The 6,959-nt window shown below is 47.7% G+C and overlaps 1 protein-coding gene across 1 annotated transcript in view; it reads right to left on the bottom strand.

The window, feature by feature from the left end:
- KIF26A (kinesin family member 26A) overlaps positions 1-6,959 on the bottom strand; it is a gene marked incomplete at its 5' end in the record, with an annotated part of 111,863 nt that overhangs the window by 55,330 nt on the left and 49,574 nt on the right. The window lies entirely within an intron of this gene.

Below are 6,959 nucleotides of genomic sequence, written 5' to 3'. Positions count from 1 at the left end.
ACCCTGAGAAAGTTTATTCTTTTGTAACACTGTTTTCTGCATTGCTGGGCCCAGTGCAAAATTTCCATTTGGGCTCGGGCTCTTGCATGAGCGGAAATATGGTAAGCGGTAGTGCTCAGTCAAACTTAGTGTATCCCCATTTCCGCTGCACAAGACATAAGAACATAAGAACATAAGAGATGCCAATGTTGGATCAGGCCAAAGGCCCATCCAGTCCAACACTCTGTGTCACACAGTGGCCAGAAATACCAGTGCCATCAGGAGGTCCACCAGTGGGGCCAGGACATTAGAAGCGCTCCCACTGTTGACCCCCCCAAGCACCAAGATGACAGAGCATCACTTGCCCCAGAGTCCCTATCTATACCTTGTGGCTAATAGCCACTGATGGACCTTTGCTCCATATGTTTATCTAATTCCCTTTTGAAGCCGTCCATGCTTGTAGCCGCCACCACTTCCTGTGGCAGTGAAGACCCCGCACAACCAATTTCTGTGAGCACTATAGATATACTGGAAGGAGAGCGCTGGCCACTTCCAACTCTCTAGATCCAAGCCATCACATTCGTTACGTTTTTGCCTTGTTTCTAATTTTTGTAACCTCGCTTATTAGAACAGATAAAAGGAAGTACTTCTTCACCCAAAAAGTAATTAACACATGGAATTCACTGCCGCAAGAAGTGGTGGCGGCTACAAGCATAGACGGCTTCAAGAGGGGATTGGATAAGCATATGGAGCAGAGGTCAATCAGTGGCTATTAGCCACAAGGTATAGATGGAACACTCTGTCTGGGGCAGTGAAGCTCTGGATTCTTGGTGCTTGGGGGGGCCACAGTAGAAGGGCTTCTGGAGTTCTGGCCCTGCTGGTGGACCTCCTGATGGCACCTGGGTTTTGGCCACTGTGTGATACAGAGTGTTGGACTGGAAGGGCTGTTGGCCTGATCCAGCATGGCTTCTCTTATGTTCTTAGATGCCTCATGCTATGGGACTGCATTGACTTCCGCCACGTCAGCTGCCTTGAGTCTCAGAGAGGAAGGCAGGCTGGCCATAAAACAAATATTGCATGCAGCTACAGTGGGGAGAGAGATGAGGGCAAAATCAACTGTCCATGGAGCTGTATGGATGGGAGAGCCGATTTTGGGAGAGCCCTTTCTCTTCCCCACTGCAGCCACGGGCTCCATGCGGCTATTGGACCATGCAGATCCCATGATAACTCCAGGAATAAACTTTCTGAGGTCAGAAAAGACTGCTAGGCAGAGAGGGGGATGTGGGAATCAATCTGTGACAGTCAGCGCCTTCCGCTGACAGACTGGGATCCAACCCCATACCAGCCTCTGATTCCTGAGTTTAAAATGCGGCCATAAGCATATGCTACTTTTTCAGCTCTCTTGGTTATGTTCACAGTTCTGAAGTTTAAAGCGGTAACCTTTCCCTAGCTCAATCACAGAGCCAGCTTTCATCTGACAAAGTAATTTAGAGATACATACACTGGGGAAAAAGAAATCTTGCAAGTTGTAATATGTTTCTTTAGTTCTCTTGCTCTTTTATTGGATTTTTTTTTTAAAGATACTATTTCACAAGAGGAGGGGGAGAAAAATATCCGACGGATGACAGTAATCTAATCAATGGATGCCTAATTTGATAAAGAAGAACATATGTTGAGGTTGTACACTCAGACCAAAGAATTCCCCCACCCTACCTCCGATAGGCTTTTTTGCAAGGATGTTTTGGAAGTCATCTCACCAAGCATTCCAGAGCTTTTACGGAAGAACATATTGCAAAGAAGGATGCAAGGAGAAAAGCAATCCTATCCTCCGTTTAGCCTGCTGGCCTGGGTGGCTCTTAAACTCCTTTGTGCTGGAAGAACCCAAATACGTACCAACAGAGGGGGATCTACGGCAGTGCAGCAACACCCCTGTGCTGGTGGTACATTCCACCACCGCCACCCCCACACCCCTAGCAGGACACTGTCAGAGCAAAGGGATAGATCAAGATGGGTAGCCATGTTAGCCTCTCTGTAGCAGTAGAAAGTGGGGCTGTGGTGGCTCAGTGGTTAAGACGCTGAACTGCAGACCGGAAGGTCGGTAGTTCAGCAGTTCGAGACCCGAGTGCCACATGACAGAGTGAACTCCCGTCTCTGGTCCCAGCTCCCGCCAACCTAGCAGTTCGAAAGCAAGAAATTGCAAGTAGGTAAATAGGTACTGCTTCGGCGGGAAGGGAACAGCATTCCATGCACCTTGGCGTCTAGTCATGCCGGCCACATGACCACGGAAACGTCTTCGGGCAGTGCTGGGTTTTTGGCTTGGAAACGGAGATGAGCACCGCCCCCCCAGAGTCAGATCTGACTGGCTTTCGAGCAAGAGAAACCTTTACCTTTACCTTTAGAAAAGAGCAAGAGTCCATTAGCACTTTCAAGGCTAACGAAATATGTGGCAGGGTAGGAGATTTGTTGAGTCACTGCTCACTGAAGAAGTGAGCACTGACGCACAAAAGATCCTACCCTGACACATATTTTGTTAATCTCTAAGGTGCTACTGGACTCTTGCTCTTTTCCAGAGCAAGGGGAAAATGTGGACAGACTTCTGGGCAAGTCAGGGAAACAGCAGAACCCAGCTGAGATGCCATATTTGCTCTGGGGTCCCACCCTGCCCACAGTGAAACATTGCACTCGCAAAAGAGGGAGACATAAGTGAAAATGGAAGTCACCGAAAGACGACCATCCCTACCTCCATCACGGACAATAAGGGTCCAACTAACGTTACAGCCAATCACAGCACGGGAGCAGGTGAAACCCAGTGAGAGAACACAACGCAGAGTTCCCTCTAAGCTGAGTTCGTGTGAGCTAGCTCATGGTTTCTTAGCCTCCAGGTCACAGATTTTTGCCTTAGCTCAGGAAGGATGGCTCCAGAGCAAACTAATTTATGCAGCAGCCAAACCGCTTGCTTACAACTTTAATGCCAGTCGCTCACAAAGTAGAATTTTTGCTCACAGGACTCCACAGCTTAGAGGGAGCACTGAACACAAGTATTACTGATGAGCTGCGTCCACACAGCAGTTTTGCTCTGCCTCGGCTTCCAAACTGGAAGGGAGTTTTTCGGAGCACCTCCACAACGCCGTCCTCCAACTGTACACTTCCAGGTTTTCCACCCCCACCCCGCTTTCCCAACTCACTTTTCTATGCTCTTGCCTGAAATATAGCTGCCCAAGCAGGTCATCTCCCACCACCAGCAGCACCATTTCCCTTCTGGCATCCCCTTGAGACTAATAACAATTGATTGGCACAGTAATGAGATAATACGGAGAACAAGAAAAACTGTGAAAAAGTGACGCTTAATATATGTCTTTAAAGAATCATAGAAAAGAGAACAAAAGTAATATACATAATCATAGAAAAATATATTGACAGTGATCTCCGGAATGTCTTGCCATTTCGAAGGAAGATCTTCTTCTGAACAAAGATGTGGGACAAAAACTGTCTCTCAATAGTTCATATCTCACAATTATCAAAGAAGATTTTCAATAATCATGACAGCTGTAATGTATAGTAGAACCTGCCATGGGCTAATATGAGAAACACCCATGGCAGGTTCCAGGGGTCATTTCGTAGAAAAAGAGCTAGGGGAACTCATTAGCATAACTCATTAGCATATGCCACACACCCTGACATCAGGGGCCCGGCGTTGGACCTGCAAGGCCAGCGGGAGTGCGAGGAAGCCCGCCAAGGCCCTCCCTGGCCCCAGGCAGGCAGGGGTGGGGAGAGGCGGGGAGGAAGCAACTTACCCTCCCTCTTCTCCTGCCTCCTCCTGGCTGAATGAGGGCTGGAAGCGGGGCGGCCGGAAGCAGGGGGCGGGGCTTCGTCATGTGCCCCGCCCCCCTGCACCGCACCCGGGGGAACTGCGTCCCCCTGCGTTCCCCCCCGAAATGACTTCTGGCAGGTTCTACTATACATTACAGCTGCTATGATTATTGAAAATCTTCTTTGATCATTGTGAGACATCACCAGAGGATATGAACTATTGAGAGACAGTTTTTGTCCCAGATCTTTGTTCAGAAGAAGATCTTCCTTTGAAACGGCAAGACATTCCGGAGATCACCGCCAATATATTTTTCTATGATTATGTATACTACTTTTGTTCACTTTTCTATGATTCTTTAAAGACATATATTAAGCGTCACTTTTTCACAGTTTTTCTTGTTCTCCGTATTATCCCCATGAGACTGCCATCCTCTCTGCTAGCCCAACAGAGAGAGGGGTCTTTGCCATCTTAAAATAGCCAAAAATTCTCTAAGTGTTGTTGCAGGGGAGAGGAGAATTGGTGGCTGCAAGAGGCTCCCTATGAAAAATGCACAGGACTCCCCCCCCCTTTTGCAGATGTGCCACTGCCGCTTCGAATACCTCTGCATTCACAGTGGCGACGATCTGACAACAGAGAATCTTTATTTACAGTTCACCTTTCTGGCTGAGACTCAAAGCAGATTATGGGATATAAAACAATGCAATCAAACAGCATAAAACAGCCAACGAAGGGTATAATAGGACTAGGATTACAGAATTAAGGAGCAACGCAAACAACAAACTACCTAAGGCAAGGTTCACCATAAACAATACGTAAAGTGGATTACAAGGTATAGGATGATGGTGTAAAAAGCAGGCAGTGCCTACAACTACCATTGCAGTGGATCATAATAATCCCCTGGCACTGGCATTCAGAGGTTTACTGCCTCTGAATAGGGAGGTTCTCTTTCGTCACCATGGCTAATAGCCACTGATAGACCTATCCTCCATGAATCTATCTAACCCACATTTGAAGCTGTCTATGCCTGGAATCAGCCCTGCTCTCAATGAAATGTTACACCCACTAAAGAGGGAGGGTGTAAGGGAAAATGCCCCCCTAAATCCTTTGGCTACAAATTCCACATTTTAATCACTAGTTGTGTAAGAAGTACTTCCTTTGGTCTGTCTACTACCCATCAGTTTCTAAAACGTCTGAAAAAGAACCTGGTGAGAATATTCCCTCTTGGGAGACGTTTCTTTTTCCTTTTCAAACATATGGCAAAATGAGGAGGAGGAGGAGGATTGGATCTATACCCTGCCCTTCACTACCCAAAGGAGTCTCAGGGTAGCTTACAATCTCCTTTCCCTTCCCCTCCCCACAACAGACACCCTGTGAAGTTGGTGGGGCTGAAAGAGCTCTTTCGAGAACTGCTCCTGAGAGAACAGCTCTGAAAGAGTTTGTGACCGACCCAAGGTCACACCAGCAGCTGCATGTGGAGGAGTGGGGAATCAAACCCAGTTCTCCCAGATTAGAGTCCGCACTCCTAACCACTACCCCAAACTGGCAATCTCAGTTGTCTTGTACAGTCTCCAGTATCCAAAGAAGCCAGAATAGAGGATCCATATCACCCATACATTTTGGTCTGGGCTGTACTGTCCTCTTCTGTACAATCGCCCAGAATGTGATGTGGAATACCAATGGTATTAAAGCTTCCTGACCTCAGCATTAATTTGTACAATCACTCCGTGGGGATTTGCTTTAAGCTCGCTCTCCTAGGTGCTTTAGTAACTCCCTGAAATGGAAATTGACAGGCACCTGTATAATTAGGTATTCAAAAGCTGCTTTGTATGCCTTCCAAATGCTGGAAGTGTGAATTAAGTGCTCAAGATTTTCAGCTGCAAAACCCAACACTTGCAAGAGAGATTTCTCCCCCCAGTCTGAATATTCTTAGCACTAAATGCCATGTTATATTTATAGGACCCAGGAATGCTCAAACGAGCTGTGTTGAATACATGCAGCATGAGATCACCATATCCAAGATCACCTGGTCTCACCCTGGATCTTATTTCAACCAAATCACAAATATTGCCTGACTGGCATTCTTCCAGCTGTGCCAGGTTAAGCAACTGGTCCCCACCTAACCTAGCCACAGTAATCCACGCAACGGTCACCTCCAGATTAGACTGCTGTAACTCGCTCTACGTAGGGCTACCCTTGAGACTGACCTGGAAACTCCAATGGGTCCTGACCTAGCCACAGTAATCCACGCAACGATCACCTCCAGATTAGACTGCTGTAACTCGCTCTACATAGGTCTACCATTGAGACTGACCCAGAAACTCCAGTGGGTCCCGAATGTGGCAGCGTGGGTCCTTACGGGGACCCCACGAATGGCAGATATTCAACCTGTGCTGTGTGAGCAGGGTTGCGGTTGTGGTGATAAAATACGGAAAAAAGAACTATGCACACTGCCCTGACTTCCTTGGAAGAAGGGATGGATCAAAATGTTCTCGATGGGTGACCTGCAGAGCACCTCCTCCCAAATTTATATGCAGGTATAGCAACCCATGACCCTGAAATCTATCCCAACAAGATGCTGAATGTCTCTTTTCAAATTCAGTTAGACCCATTTCAAAATGCTTTTCAAAGCTCGGCAACTTTCAGATGGAGCTTAGCCCAGAGAAGCCAACTTCAAACTCGGGTACTGTGTGCGGGATGTGGACAGAATGGAAGAAGAAGAAGAAGAGATTGGATTCATACCCCGCCCTTCACTCCCCAAAGGTGTCTCAGAGCGGCTTACAAACTCCTTTCCCTTCCCCTCCCCACAACAGACACCCTGTGAGGTAGGTGGGGCTGAGAGAGCTCTTGACAGAAACTGCTCTTTTTCACGAACAGCTCTTATCAGAACTACAGCTTGCCCAAAGTCATCCAGCCAGGTGCAAGTGGAGGAGTGGGGAATCAAACCCGGTTCTCCCAGATTAGAGTCCGCGCGCTTAACCACTACGCCAAACTGGAGTGTGAGCAAAAGACAGCAACAAAGATGCTCAAGGGCCTGGAGACCAAGCCCTATGAGGAAAGGCTGAAGTTGGGAATGTTCAGTCTGCAGACGAAGAGGTTGGGGGGGGGGGACGACACATAATTGCTCTCTTGAAGTATCTGAAGGGCTGTCACTTAGAGGAGGGCAGGGAGC

Source organism: Gekko japonicus, unplaced genomic scaffold (assembly GCF_001447785.1).
Source record: "Gekko japonicus isolate JY-2015 unplaced genomic scaffold, Gekko_japonicus_V1.1 scaffold1862, whole genome shotgun sequence".
In the NCBI taxonomy this organism is placed as follows: domain Eukaryota; kingdom Metazoa; phylum Chordata; class Lepidosauria; order Squamata; family Gekkonidae; genus Gekko; species Gekko japonicus.
Note: the sequence above shows the minus strand (reverse complement) of the source record. Positions and strands in the feature narration are given on the sequence as shown.